The 15,482-nt window shown below is 43.3% G+C and overlaps 1 long non-coding RNA gene across 2 annotated transcripts; it reads left to right on the top strand.

Moving 5' to 3' along the window:
- Positions 1-910: 910 nt before the first annotated feature.
- Positions 911-15,182, top strand: LOC143208707 (uncharacterized). Of its 2 annotated transcripts, XR_013008961.1 has the most exons (4): positions 922-1,630; positions 7,035-7,791; positions 9,739-9,875; positions 12,719-15,182. It is a non-coding gene; the product is annotated as an uncharacterized LOC143208707 (long non-coding RNA). The 2 variants fall into 2 exon arrangements; XR_013008962.1 differs by having other exon boundaries at positions 911-1,630; positions 7,035-9,875; positions 10,606-15,169.
- Positions 15,183-15,482: the final 300 nt, after the last annotated feature.

Here is a 15,482-nt window from a genome sequence, read left to right as displayed (position 1 = left end):
GAACATGGGAGCTGTTGATTGTCGGTGCTTGCACCAAGTCACGAAATCCGGTGTTGGTTCGGTAATAGATTCGAGGAAGAAGGACGAACGGTTTCGCAGGAGTCTCTCGCGCGGCCTCTCGCCGTTTCCCCGGAGGAAAATTGCGACGATGGCCGGTGAATCGCGGGTACGATCGGGCTCGGGCATACCGTGCCGATGTCGAGAGGATCGTGAACGGAATTCGTCCTGTTCCGAGGAGTGTTTAAGCTAAAAAGCGGCCGGCAGGGATATTCGAGGGAATAGCCGGGGCCTGGTAGACGGTGAACGACGGTGTGGCGTGGCACGGCGTGGCGGGCCATTCGAGAAACCTCCGGGCCCGTCGCGCGGCGGCGATCGTCGTCGTGACGTCGATTTTCTTCGAAAAACGAGAGGACAGAGCGACTACGTGGGTACGTACGAGGCCGAGCCTTCACCTCGATCGCGAGTTACACGCGCGTGTACGCTCACAGGTACAGGTAGACGACGAGCGAAACGACTCGTAAGTGCGGTGGAAACGAGAGGAACAGAGACGGAACGATGAGGGGAAGAGCGAGCGGGAGAGAGAGAGAGAGAGGGGGAGGGAGAGCGGAGAAACAAGACACGTGGAGAGTCGTGCAAAATGCAGGAGAGAAGAGAGGAGGAAGATGAGTAACGAAGGAGGAGAAAGAAAAAGAGGGAGAGAGAGAGGGAGAGGGAGAGGGAACGAGAGAAGGAGAGAGATGGAGAAGGAGAAGGCGCGAGAGATCGGTAGAGGGGTCATTGGTTGTTCGTTGCGCACTCAACGTATGGGAATCGTTATGGACCGACCATAGTCGTTGGAATGCGTCCCTTTTTTCCTTTTTCTGTCTCCCCGTATACCTGGCGGGCTGGTCTCGCTCCGTTCTGGCGGCAATGGTGGCGGGGGCGGTGGTGGTGACGGTGGCGGTGGCGGTGGCGTCGAATCTCTTGCGGACAATCATGTCGGCCAGCGAACGATACGACCCATCGGCCAGAAGGAAAAGGACCGTGGTCCTGCCAACAGACCAGCTTTCGGCTGTTACAACGCGCTTTCGTCGATTCCACGAGGATCGTTCGACTCGTACACCAGCAACGATATAGGAGCAACAGCTGAAGCAAGAGCAAAGAGCATCGGATCGGCTTCGCGACGAGAAAGAAACGAACAAACCGGATCCAGCTTCACGGTTGACGTCGAGTAGACGGAAGAAGAGGAGGAAGACAAAGAAGAAGCAACCTCCGGAATCGTCGACGACAATGGCGTAAATTAGTCGAGAACCGAGAACAATCGAGGACGGAAGATCGGAAGAAGAAGCCGGATGATGCTAGCCGAGGATTGTCCGCGCGGAGCGAAAAATACAAGCGCAGCAAGTACGAAATGTCGAGAGCAAGGAAGAATCGCGAACGTGGTCGCGAATGCCGCGAACACGCGCGGAAGGACGAAGGCAGAGTGTAGCGCGAAGAGGAGGACGAGGAAAAACCAGGCACGAAGAAAGGAAGACGAGGAAACGCGATAAAGAACGACCGGGAGAATCGAGCAGGTAGGAAGACGGAGATGCCGCGATAATGCTCCTCCAAGTTGGCCGAGGAACAAGACCGGTCGAAGATCGAGAGAGAGGCAGTGATGCCAGAATCGGGGACGCGAGGACGCTTCCCCTCCAGCACAGGTTCCCCCTCTCTGACGGACCGTCCTCGCCGTAGCTTCTGCTGCGCACGCGCTACACACGAACGTACTTCTACTCTGCCCGTGTGAGTGCATGCTCGATTGCACGCGCGCTACACAACAAGCGTACCTCTACCATGTCCGTGTGACTACCTGCTCGACCGAACGCGTCGGCGACGCGTTCCTTCGATTTTCACCAATTTTCATGTTGCCGAAGTTTCGGAAGCACGAGTCGGAAAGTCGGGATCTGGAGACGGCGCGCATTTGAATCCCGGGACGGCGCGGCGCGGCGCGGTGCACATTTTGCTATAACTTTTGATCTAAAAAAGATATCGAAGCGAAATTTGGACTAAATTTTTTTTTTAAAAACCGGGTTTAATGGTTCATCCTAAAATATGTTTTGTATTTCTTAAAAAATTTTTCTCGTTGATTTTTAAAGTTAAGATGGTCCAGAGGGCCCCCAACACAAATTGATTTTTAGTCGAACCATGCTCAATAAACAATTACGAAAAAATTTATAAATATTAATTAAAATTAAATTAAAATTAAAATATTATAAATTATGCAGACATGTTTAAAAAAATTGAAAATCTCGAAACATTCGAAGAAAATGCATATTTCGTATTGAACTTTTCGAGATACCAGTTTTGTAAAAATTCATTAGTCCGATATTATTGAAACAATTGTCCTTAATTTTTCTCAGAATTTTTTATAAATTGTATCGTTGTTAAAAAATCAAAATCAATTTTTTCGATATTTCTTTGTTGATGTATTATGTAATACTGAATATTTTTATAATCAGAAAAATAATGTACAGACTTGATAATGCAATATAAAATATTTTATTTACGTTATATTTCAATATACATATGTGCATCACTCCCAACAATTTTGGTAATCACATAATTATTGTAACGACATTTTACATATATCAGGTCGTTAAGTATGAAACTAGACAAATAAAACACAAATTTCAAACACATTTGTCAAGTTTCATACATCTCCGGTTACGAAAATCGATTTTAAATGGTCCCTGCCTTTCTGTAACATAACAAAAAAAAAATAATTAGTTAAAGTCATGATTGCAAAGTATAGAATAAAATATTAATGTATAACTTTATAGTATAGTTTATACTTATCTTTTCTTTGAAGTCATTCACTTGAATCTGCTAATATTGATTTTACGTTGTCCAGAAAGTCCACTCCAGCTGACACACACGCGATTTTGAATGGGCCTCTGCCTTTCTATAGCATAAAAAACACATAGTTAAAGTTATAATTATACAAAGTACAGAATGAAATATTAATGTAATCATATATTTATCTTTTTTCTTTCAAGTCATTCTTGAATCTGCTAATATTGATTTTACGTTACCGCGATTTTAAATGGTCCTCTGTCTTTCTACAACATAAAAAAACACATAGTTAAAGTTATAAGTACAAAGTACTTACAGAATGAAATATTAATGTAACGATACACTTCGCTTTTCTTTGAAGTCATTCTTGAATCTGCTATTTCATTACCGCTGACACCCACGCGTTGCTATATTCAAAGAAAAAGTAGACCTAATTAAAATCGTAATTCTAATTGCAATCTTGTAGGACTCAATATAAATAGTAACGTATACTTATCTTTTTTCATCGATGAATATGGTCACTCACTAAAATAAATTCCTAATAAGATAAAAAAATGTTAAAAACCCATTAAAAAGTATTAAAAACGCGACTAAGAAACTGGAGGCTGTTTACTATAATAATAATAATAATAATAATAATAGTATTTTATTTCCCATTTCGGGGTACAAACGCGGACCTCCGCTCCGCTTACAAACTTCACCTTCCTTATCTCTTCATTCTTAACTTAAATTTACACTTAAACGCGAGAGAGAGAGAGAGCACACCGTTCACTCATTCCTCACACATTCTTCTTCACTCCTGACAGGGAGATTTTCTTCGTTCAAGTGTAAGTTGCTTGAGAAGAATCCCCATGTCATTACAATGCCATGCGTGTGTCATTCTGCAGCACTGGCAGCAAGTGCTGCTTGTGCTACACTTCCAACGGAATGTGACGAATTGCTTCGTGACGTCCCTTCGTTTATACATAGCAGCCCTAAACGGACTGCTATTTATCGCCAATTTCAGGAGAGTTATGAGAACTGTCCTTTGAAAATTCTCAAATTATCGGACACACGCTGGCTTTCTAGGCATCTGACTGTGGTACAATTTTTAGAAACTTGGGACGTTTCAGTCAAATTTTTCAACGAGTATAGCTTTTCGGAAGGCTCGGCAGCTGCTAGGAGATTTTCTTCGCTCCTGAGCAGATATGACATCAAAGGATATTTCTTCTATTTGGAAAATGTCCTTGATGCTATGAATAGTTTTAACGCCTCCTTCCAAAGTAGGAAAACGTTGGTGCAGGAGTTACAACCGTCTTCAGCAAGGTTGCTTCGATTTTTTTTCAAAAGGTTTTTAAAACCAGCGCTTTTAGATTGGCTTAGCGAGGTGAGGGCGATAGATTTCTCGTTGGAATCAAATCAAGTTCCACTAGATCAAGTGGAGTTTGGTTCCAGATGCCACGATTATTTGGAAGAGGCAGTTAGGGATGGAATGGCGAAAGTTGAGGTGTCCACCTTAAAGAAAAATTGCTTAAGGTTTTATGTGACCTTATGCAATGAACTGAGAAATCGTCTTCCTCATGACGATATTTTCCTCAGACAATTGACGGTCTTCAAATCGCCCGATTCCCTATTCAACAGCGACAGAGATTTAACTTTTCAAAATCTCGTAGCTGTCGCTAATAAATTAGGGAATTGGAGTGCCGTAGATCTACAAAAAGAGTGGGACTTTTTGTACTACGGCACTTTCCGGTCGCAGAGGGACCAATGGTCGAATCTGTCTTTTGACGATATGTGGGTAGACATCTGTAACCAAACAGACCCGAATCATGTTCTTCGTTTCCCCCTTTTAACTTCTCTAATAAACACGGTCAGATGTCTTCCGCACTCGAATGCCGAGGCCGAGCGAATTTTCTCTTTGCTTCCCGACATAAAATCTCGAAAAAGGAATAAAATAGGCGCTGGCCTATTAAATTCCATGTGTGTGGTGCGCACATCCTTGAAAGCTAGACAGGAGTCTAGTCGCACCATGTCTGTCGATGACAGACATTTATCCCTTATGTCGGGAAAGCATTTATATGAAAATTCATCGCCCTCGCAAAGTTATAAACAATTAACTTTGCACTCGTTTACGAACTAGTGAGGTTGTGTTTTCTTCGTTAATCGTTCGATAGTTTAGTTCATATAGTAAACAGCCTCCAGTATGGATGAAGAGAGTGGAAGAGATGAGAGAAAGGATGAGCAGCGGAACCGGGGGTCCAGAGTGTGTGAATGAGTGAAGAAGAATGTGTGAGGAATGAGTGAACGGTGTGCTCTCTCTCTCTCTCTCGCGTTTAAGTGTAAATTTAAGTTAAGAATGAAGAGATAAGGAAGGTGAAGTTTGTAAGCGGAGCGGAGGTCCGCGTTTGTACCCCGAAATGGGAAATAAAATACTATTATTATTATTATTATTATTATTACTATAGTAAACAGCCTCCAGTTTCTTTGTCGCGTTTTTAATACTTTTTAATGGGTTTTTAACATTTTTTTATCTTATTAGGAATTTATTTTAGTGAGTGATCATATTCATCGATGAAAAAAGATAAGTATACGTTACTATTTATATTGAGTCCTACAAGATTGCAATTAGAATTACGATTTTAATTAGGTCTACTTTTTCTTTGAATATAGCAACGCGTGGGTGTCAGCGGTAATGAAATAGCAGATTCAAGAATGACTTCAAAGAAAAGCGAAGTGTATCGTTACATTAATATTTCATTCTGTAAGTACTTTGTACTTATAACTTTAACTATGTGTTTTTTTTATGTTGTAGAAAGACAGAGGACCATTTAAAATCGCGGTAACGTAAAATCAATATTAGCAGATTCAAGAATGACTTGAAAGAAAAAAGATAAGTATATGATTACATTAATATTTCATTCTGTACTTTGTATAATTATAACTTTAACTATGTGTTTTTTATGCTATAGAAAGGCAGAGGCCCATTCAAAATCGCGTGTGTGTCAGCTGGAGTGGACTTTCTGGACAACGTAAAATCAATATTAGCAGATTCAAGTGAATGACTTCAAAGAAAAGATAAGTATAAACTATACTATAAAGTTATACATTAATATTTTATTCTATACTTTGCAATCATGACTTTAACTAATTATTTTTTTTTTTGTTATGTTACAGAAAGGCAGGGACCATTTAAAATCGATTTTCGTAACCGGAGATGTATGAAACTTGACAAATGTGTTTGAAATTTGTGTTTTATTTGTCTAGTTTCATACTTAACGACCTGATATATGTAAAATGTCGTTACAATAATTATGTGATTACCACAATTGTTGGGAGTGATGCACATATGTATATTGAAATATAACGTAAATAAAATATTTTATATTGCATTATCAAGTCTGTACATTATTTTTCTGATTATAAAAATATTCAGTATTACATAATACATCAACAAAGAAATATCGAAAAAATTGAGTTTGATTTTTTAACAACGATACAATTTATAAAAAATTCTGAGAAAAATTAAGGACAATTGTTTCAATAATATCGGACTAATGAATTTTTATAAAACTGGTATCTCGAAAAGTTCAATACGAAATATGCATTTTCTTCGAATGTTTCGAGATTTTCAATTTTTTTAAACATGTCTGCATAATTTATAATATTTTAATTTTTATTTAATTTTAATTAATATTTATAAATTTTTTCGTAATTGTTTATTGAGCATGGTTCGACTAAAAATCAATTTGTGTTGGAGGCCTTCTGGACTACCTTAACTTTAAAGATCAACGAGAAAAATTTTTTAAGAAATACAAAACATATTTTAGGATGAACCATTAAACCCGGTTTTTAAAAAAAAAATTTAGTCCAAATTTCGCTTCGATATCTTTTTTAGATCAAAAGTTATAGCAAAATGTGCACCGCGCCGAGCCGCGCCGTCTCCAGATCCCGACTTTCCGACTCGTGCTTCCGAAACTTCGGCAACATGAAAATTGGTGAAAATCGAAGAAACGCGTCGCCGACGCGTTCGGTCGAGCAGGTAGTCACACGGACATGGTAGAGGTACGCTTGTTTGTGTAGCGCGCGTGCAATCGAGCATGCACTCACACGGGCAGAATAGAAGTACGTTCGTGTGTAGCGCGTGCGTAGCAGAAGCTACGGCGAGGACGGTCCGTCAGAGAGGGGGAACCTGTGCTGGAGGGGAAGCGTCCTCGCGTCCCCGATTCTGGCATCACTGGAGAGAGGGAGGAAGAGGAGTTGTACGATGCCGAAGAGAGGACGTAGGTAGAAGGACAGGTAGAGTCGACTCGAAGTAAAGAAGACACGGCGAAGAGGGGGGTGGGGGAGCAGAATACGGAGAGACTGGGAGAGGAAAGGCGAGAAGAGCAGACAAGACGTAACGATACGAAACGAGACGAGACCGGAGAGAAGAGAGGAGAGAAGCGAAGAGAAGAGAAGAGAGGAAAGGAGAGGAGAGACTCGTTTCTCGCGTATGTATGCCGGCGGTTCGAATCGGTGACGTCATAACGTCGATTTGAACGAACCAATGAGCGTACAGAGCGAGTCCAGGGAGGCAGAAAGGACGTGGAAGGGGACGATGGGGTCCCGAGGAGGGCTTTGGACTTGGGGTTCCCGGGGTCTTGAGGTAGGGGTAGACTCGAAAGGTGCGTGCAGCTCAGGACGTGGGGCGCGGGGCCAGTTGATCAGTGAGTGCGGTAGTGATCTCATCTCGTACCGCGCCAGGTGTGACTCTTCCTCTCTTTCTTTCTTTCTTTCCTTCTTGCCTTCTTCCTTTCTCTCTCTCACTTTTCGTCTCTCCCTCTCTCTTTATCCGTTTCTTTTCTTCCATTCTCTCTGTCTTCCTTTCTTTCTTTCCTATTTCCTATCACCGTTCCCGAGTCTCTATGTGCCCTTGCTACGAGAATCGGAGGAAGAAGCAGTACCGCGGACTTAAAATTCACGAATCGGCCCGACCGTGTCCTCGACTTCGACCAACGACAGGTATGACCCATCTTTTATGTATAGAACAGACACGCTCGCTGATATTTAACTCTGCTGATACAAGCGCGCGCTTACACAACAAAATTCTACTTCGCATCAGAGTCCTATGACCACCGAGCTCCGGCAAGATCGATTCATCTATCCATCCGACTCGAGCGTAGATCAGATTCGGTTAAATTCTATTGTGAACGCGTCCACTAGAGATTCTTCACAAACGTACGAATATCGATTCGACCGGATCACGATACTTATCGGTTATCGACATTTTGCCATTCACTCGCGCCGCTTGGGCTCCATGGATTTCGCGAGATCGCGTTGCGAGATCATGCTGGATCGAATCGATAAACGTATCGGTTCGGCAAATTCCTTGTCGAAGGTAACGAGGAGCTTCGTCGATGCTCTGTCGGCCGGAGGTTCTTCGCGGTTCTCTGAGCCGCTTCTATCCGCTACCGATTCGCACCGTTTCGCGTGCGAATTTCCGCGGCCCTCCTAGCAACAGGTTGTACGTGGCCGCGCAGCGCCGCGCCGCGCGCTGCATCGTGGAAAAATCACGCTCACCCGCACGCTTTTGTTACCCGTGTGCCCTCTCCTGGCCTCGAATTCGCAACGGTGTCGAACTGGTTCGACTCTAAAAAAAAAGGGGGAAAAACGCGACGGAATATATATGCATTTCTGTTCCGGGATCATAGCCAGCAGAACTCGGTGCTCCGGCGATCGGCAATAACGCGATAACGAAGATCATTATTGATCTTTAAATTCGCACGGAGCAGCGACAACACATAAGGTCGTTCTTATCGATGCGACACTAATTCGTAGTTGTTCTCACCTTCGAAGCGGCGGCGTTAGCGCGAGACCGTAATAGCTGCTCGTAACGTACTATTAACGAGGCGCGACTAACTTGATCGATCGATTCGATCGTTTTCCGATGTAATCCCGAGGATGTTTCTGGATTTCGTAAGCTCCATTTTCCCACAGAAGCTCCGCGTATATCGAGTCGGAGTAATCGGTTCTCGCAAAGGCGTGTCGCGCTGCGCGTTCATTACCGCGAACCAGTTTCAATGGCGTTTTTTCTTCTTTCGTTGGAAACACCGCGCACCGCACCGCAAGAAATCGTCTCCGGTGTGCGTCACCGGTTCGACGAGAACGACGAGAACGGCACGGTGAGGCGCGCGGCGGCGTTCTGGCATCGCGGAAGCCTGTATCGTCCGCTATCTTCAACGTGCAGGCGAATGCATTCGAGATTTGCACGGTAGAGCGACCGAGCGACCGAGAAATAAAACGCGCATATACATACACACGCGCTCGTACACGTTTCACCGTTCCGCGTGCACGTTACCGATCCGTGAATCCTCGTTCGGAACGACAATCGATCGGCCTCGTCGAAAATCGTTTCGAATTGGGAACTCTGGAATCGCGGGTCTATTCGTTGGGAAAACAACGAAGCGCGGCGTCTACGCCCGTTCCGTCGATTTTTTCTATGCAAACATTCCTGCGAACAAGCCGTTTTTTGCTTTTTGTTTGTTTGGTTTTTTGACCTTGATCGGCACGATCGACGTTCCCGTTTCGATGCTCGATCGATAACCACCGCCTCGAGAATTCAAATTCGCGCCAGAAACGAGAGCGCCCCGCGCCTAGATCTCAGATCGTCGTCCGGAGCGAAGTTGTCTCGTTGGATCTCGCGCGGCAGAGTGGAACAAGACGCGCAAGGCCAAGCCGTTTTTCGTCCGTTGAGATCCGTTCCAGCGCGCCGCGAGGAAATGAAATCAAGTTCGATAAGTACACTCTCGAAGTGATAATGCTTATAACCGGAGCGCGACATTAGCTCGCGACTATCTCGAGTACTCGTGCAGCTGTGTTTGCGTAAACGATTGGAAGTCGCGTCGAATGCCGACCTCGTTAAGAAACCAATTCAACGGGTGCTAAACTCTCTCGCTTCGTTGGCTTTAGGCGACCACGACCACGACCACTGGCACAGGCAACGGCACGACCACGACCACGACTACGACCACAACCGCGACCACGAAACACCGATGGTCCAGCCGTATCGTTATCGCCGTTCTACGATGGTGTTTCACGCGAGAACGGTAAGTTGGTACAACCGATCGACTGTTAACGCTAAACCAACCACGGTCAGGCGATCGGTCTTTTACCTTACAACTAGTGAAATTATACTGGAATAAAAAATTTAGTCTTGTTATTTTTAGAAAACAACATGCATCATTCGCTGTTGATACTTGGTCGGTTTAATCTTAACCTCTTGCCGTACAGTTTTCTTTGCTGGAACCTCTTTGTGTCGAACAGTACTGTTTCTTAAATATCGAACAGAATTTTTTCTCGATCTAAGAGAGCGAGAGATAACATCGGTACCTAACAGATTGGATTAGAAGCGTTTGTCGCGAGACCCACTCGATATTGTACGGCAAGGGGTCAATAAAAAGGCAAATAATTAGTTAGCTTATTTCCAAGATCGCGCCGCGAGTCTCGTCCGATGAATTTCTCGGAAACGCGACTTCGCTTTCCGCGTGCGACAAAGGTGCGATAATCGGTATGGACGGTCTGGTGGCAGACCGTGTCGAACAAATGGAACGAATCGAAGACCCGGCTTATCGTGAAAGATAGGTACTCGCTCGTGTTTGCCGTAGGTACGCGACAGCGGATTTCTCGGCTCGGCTTCGCTCGGATAAAGCACATTTCACCGAGCGAGCCCGAGGCAGATACGCTCTCGTCTTCATCTTCATCTTCGTCTTCGTGCATGCTCGTTAGCCTGCTCGCCGATCTCGGGCACGACGAAACAAACAAATAAAGGAAACTTAGTTTTAGAAAGTCCGGGGATTATTTCTGAAACGAGAACCACTCTGGATACTGTTCCTGCAACGACTGGTAAGATAGCGAGCTAGGAATAAGGCAACGGTCTTTCAGGTGAGTGTGTCGTGTCATGGTTTCTTCCTCTTTTTCCTCCTTTACCCCCCCCTTTCCTTCGTCTTTCGTTCGTATTGCCCTCGTGTTACTCGCTACAGACCTTTTGTACTTTCACCGTTACGAGAACATGGTCGCGCCGCGTGCGGTTCACGATCACAAAATCGGGAACAGCTCGCGAAAAATCACGAGACCGCGATGATGTTGGCCGCGCGCGTGGAGAGGACGCTTTTATTCACTCTCGGTATCGGAGACGATCGAACGGAACGCGCGGATACACGGAGAAGGTCGTTTCGCAAACGTTCGAAATTATCTGTTACGAAATTCGATAGCGCCTCTCTGTTGGTCGATCCCGCTTTTGTCATCTATCGGATTCTGAAATCGCTGTTCGGTTCGTGGATACGTATTATCTACGCTGCGCGCGGCTTTACAAGGAATTCGTTATTCCTTTCGTGTCACGGTCACGGGTGCCTCTCGATCGAGACATTCCGTGGAAACGCGGAGTCAATGAAAAATTGAAAAACGCTAGGTGGGAAAAGAGAGAGAGAGTGAGAGGGGGAGTGCGTGCGTGTGTGTGCGCGAGCGGTTTGATAATAAAAATCGAATCCAGACACGAGCGTAACGTAGCGAGATCATAACTTTCTCCGAATGGAACTTCTTACGAAACTTCGTACCGGTCTGTTGGCAAGCTCACCGAGCGAAAACCGGCGCCGTTCGTATCGCGGTACAATAGAAAATCACGGATACTTATGCAAATTCAACGCCGGAGGCTAATCCCGAGGAGCTGCGAACGTAAGACGAATTTATTTCGATTTTCTTTTTGTTAGTCGGAGCGCGTCTCGTCGTGAATAGTCGACGAGTTCCGCACAGATACGGAACGTTCAGCACCGAACAGACAAACATTCGTTAATGCATTTGAATATCGGGAGGTGAAACGAAACAGGTATTATTCGAGTATTATTATACTGAAACGGAACTGTTCCGTGTCTGTGCGAATAGTATAATAAATAATATGTTTGAGAAAACGTCACGGTACTCCGATACGTTGGTGCACGGCTGATGGCAAAACGAGGCGAAACTAGAGACGAAGTCGAATCGAGATAAAACAAGACAGGACAAGAGAGTTGCGATTGATTCGCGGTTACACACGATATCGTAAAACGGTCGGTTTTATCTCTGTCCACGCAGCGCTCTTCGAGATACGTGGTAACTTTCGTTGATCTCTCATGAACTCGGTACGGATCGGGCAGAAACTACGAGGAGGAAACTCGCCGGTGATACCGTGGCGTCGACAAGCAACTGGATACACGCGGCTTTAAGATCGGAGCAATTATGACGCAACGAATCATGACATAATAATAGTCGCGTTGCACGTCGTCGATCCAGCGGAAAGAGCCTCGTGTTCTTTGCCGACGACGCGACCCATCGTCGAACGAATTCGTCGTTGTCGTTGCCTTGGTCTCCTCGAGTCGACAGCTTTCACCGTGTCGCCTTGTACACGCCGTTCTCTGCCTCTTGTCGCCCAACGATCCCAACAATATCGGCCCGAGAAACGCCGAAATAATTGCTCATGTTCTTTCGAGTAGCTCTTTTCGCAATACGAGCTGGAGACTCGTCTTCCCCACAGACAACCGAACCTGCTCCGAAATCCTAACAGTAGTTCCGACGACGTGTCCGTCAACTTCAGCCCGACCCAGTGTCGTAAATTAACATGTTAAACGCTGTGTCAGCCCCTGAGGACCGACGGTATCGAATTTGAAAAGTAATGTACAATTCATACAATATTAAAAAACATGTTCACGGTCTTTAAGCTTAGTCTATTCAGATTTGCTTGAAACAGATTCAACAGAACGTGTTGAACGCAGTTTTGCATTTCAATTTCAACAAAAAGGGAAATGGAGAGCAAGACAAAAGTAGTTCCACGTTTAACATATTGAAAGAGAAGTCCACAGCAATGGAAATAGCCATTCGAAAGCTATTTAATAAATTGTGCATGTGCTTTTCGTTACAGACCGTCCACGAAGAAGCCGTCGGGACACGTGCTGGCAGGTAGCACGGACTTTCCGAGAGCCGTTCGTCTGCGTGAATCGGATCGGATCGGATTGAGAACAGTGTTCATCTCTGCGTTCCTGGGAAAGTAACGCCGGCGAATGCTGCGGAGAACAGCTAGTCAGCCAGTTAACCAGTCCAGCCCCTCGACTACTGGCAGAGCAGGTTTTCGATGGCGCCGACAGACGATCGGCTGGAACGATCATGTCCCACGGAAGAATTTACAACGCACCGATCTTGGCGCGGACATTTTCTTTGGTTATCTAGCTGTATGAGTTTTGTTCGACATCATAAAGCTAGGTTACCGGAGTTAAGCTCCTCGCCATATCAACTTCAGCGATCTCTTTCCTCTCTCTCTCTCTCTCTCTCTCTCTCTCTCGTTGATTCTTTGTACGTTCACCGAGAAGACGCGCAACGCCTCGAGCGATCTACCATACGGATCGATGGATAGATGAATATCAATCTGTGCAAAGTTGAATGTTAATAGACTGCCGATCTTTATGCAAAATAAAAATTGTCTGCATCGATTGCAAGAAATAGGAGCCAAATAGACAAATTTTTCTTTCTTTAATGATTGTGATATGTCGAAAGCATATATATTTATATAAAATCCGAAGTCTAGTTGTTAATGATAGAGCATGTCGCAGAATGTAGCAAGACGATAGATTTTCTGTGCAAGCATGTATGAAGGAAAATATAATTTGATTTGAAACAGAACACCTTCCTTGAACCCCCGCGTCTGATTTTTTGTAGCGTCAACGATGATTAACTTTGTTTGATTGATTAACTTGAATTTGTACTACTTGCGCGTGCAGGTTTACCTTAATATCTAAGTATTAACCCTTTGCACTGCGGAGCTATTTCAACTCAAAAACCAACCATTCCTTCCGACCATATACCTTTTTCATTATATGAAAGTGATATAATACCTCGTACAATACTTAAAATAGAAATTGAATGAAGTAAATGATAGTTTGAATTATAGTATAGCAATTCTTAGTGGCGCTTCAGAGTCACCATTCGAGTGCTAAAGGTTAATATCGGAGAAACAGAATTTCATTTGAATTTCAAAGCAACGGGTAACGTTCCCATTTAACAAATTATGTTGAACACGTTCACTGCCGCGGTCGCATAACATAATAGCACTGAATATCAATTGATTCAATCCGAAATTAAGTAGATTGTAGTGTAAGGTACATACTTCATTACAAGGTAAATAATAATAATAATTGTTAAGAACCCCCTGATCGTTTATACGACTGACACGACATCACGAGTCTGACTCAATTAGCATTGTCGAGTTTCTAGAAATTGATTGACAATAAATTTCCATAGAAGATCGATGAAAGAAAAGCCACTCTCTTTTTATCGCTTTTTTGAAAATTCGTAATTTACCGACACGTTGACGAAGCACCACGAGAAAACGAAGGTGTGTTTAACGTGCTCCAAAGGTATCCGTATTCCGTTTGCGCGTGAACCTACGAGTTAAGCATTTGTAATTGCTGGTAGTGTCATTGCCACGTGACTCGATTACTTGTCGAGAGAATCTTTTTCAGCCGCGTCGCAAGTATCGATATTCTCCTTTTCGTTATGCACAAAAGTTTTTCATTCATAATCACGATTTTCGGCGCTGGGATTCCGATTAATTCTTCCACTCTGTAAGTATCTTCTGCTAACCCATTCGAAACATAATACCATTAATTACTAGACAGCGGATTTTATGCATTTATGACTAAAATGAATAGGTGCAATTTAAGACAGTAAAAATATTAGAAGAATATAAAACTACTATTATATTATTTTCAACCTATTAAACATATTAGGAGAGAAAACAAATTTCTATTTCATCCCAGTTTATTGCAATAATCCAGGTAGTACATTTTTATTTTGCATAAAGATCTGCTGTCTACTTATTACCAATCTTTTTTTTAAATTATATTTACCTGGAAAGTGTCAAGAAGTAAAAGCAACTTCACATTTTAATAATTTGTACATGTTTGTTATACGCGTTTGTACGTGCGTGCAAATTATTGATAATAACGACAGCAATCTAAACTAATTATTTTTGTAAATAACTGCATGATGTCTGCGTCAATTCGCAGTATCCGCTTTGGTAATAATGAAACTGAAAATTCTGAACTGTTAAGAGCCCCTGGAGATACTATATCCTGTACAACGTGAAATAAAAGAAAATTTATTATAAAACTTGTGCTTTCTTCTGAGTAGTGAGACCACATATAATAAATCCTTTGAAAACTTTTAAAGACTACTATTCTATAAAAGTTTAATCTCCGCGAGTAATTTTAGTAAAGTAGACAAGTTTCTATTTTTAACACCGTACCACGACCGGTCAACGCTTTCACATTGTTAATTTCTTAATTATTGAAATTATAAAGGTGTTCCATTATAAATTATTCAATAAATTTCTTTATTCGAGCACGTATTATTATAAAAATTGTGAAAAATCTAAATAAGTTCAGTCTTGTAATTTTTATAAAACGATACCTTTTGTACCCAGTACGGTTAGTGTGAAAATCAACCACGAATCGCGGCTTAACTGGGCCCACGTGCTACGTCATTTACTAAAGATGAACGCAATTGTGCAAAAACCGGGATGCAGAAAGAACATTGATTCGTCCGATTTCTTATTTATCAAATGCATGCAAATTTAGTTCATTTGCAGGAATCGCAGAGGGCGTCACTTACTGACTTGTAAAATAGATTTC

This window comes from Lasioglossum baleicum, chromosome 5 (assembly GCF_051020765.1).
Source record: "Lasioglossum baleicum chromosome 5, iyLasBale1, whole genome shotgun sequence".
Classification (NCBI taxonomy): domain Eukaryota; kingdom Metazoa; phylum Arthropoda; class Insecta; order Hymenoptera; family Halictidae; genus Lasioglossum; species Lasioglossum baleicum.
The sequence above is the reverse complement of the archived record's forward strand: the minus strand, read 5'-3'. Positions and strand labels throughout refer to the sequence as shown.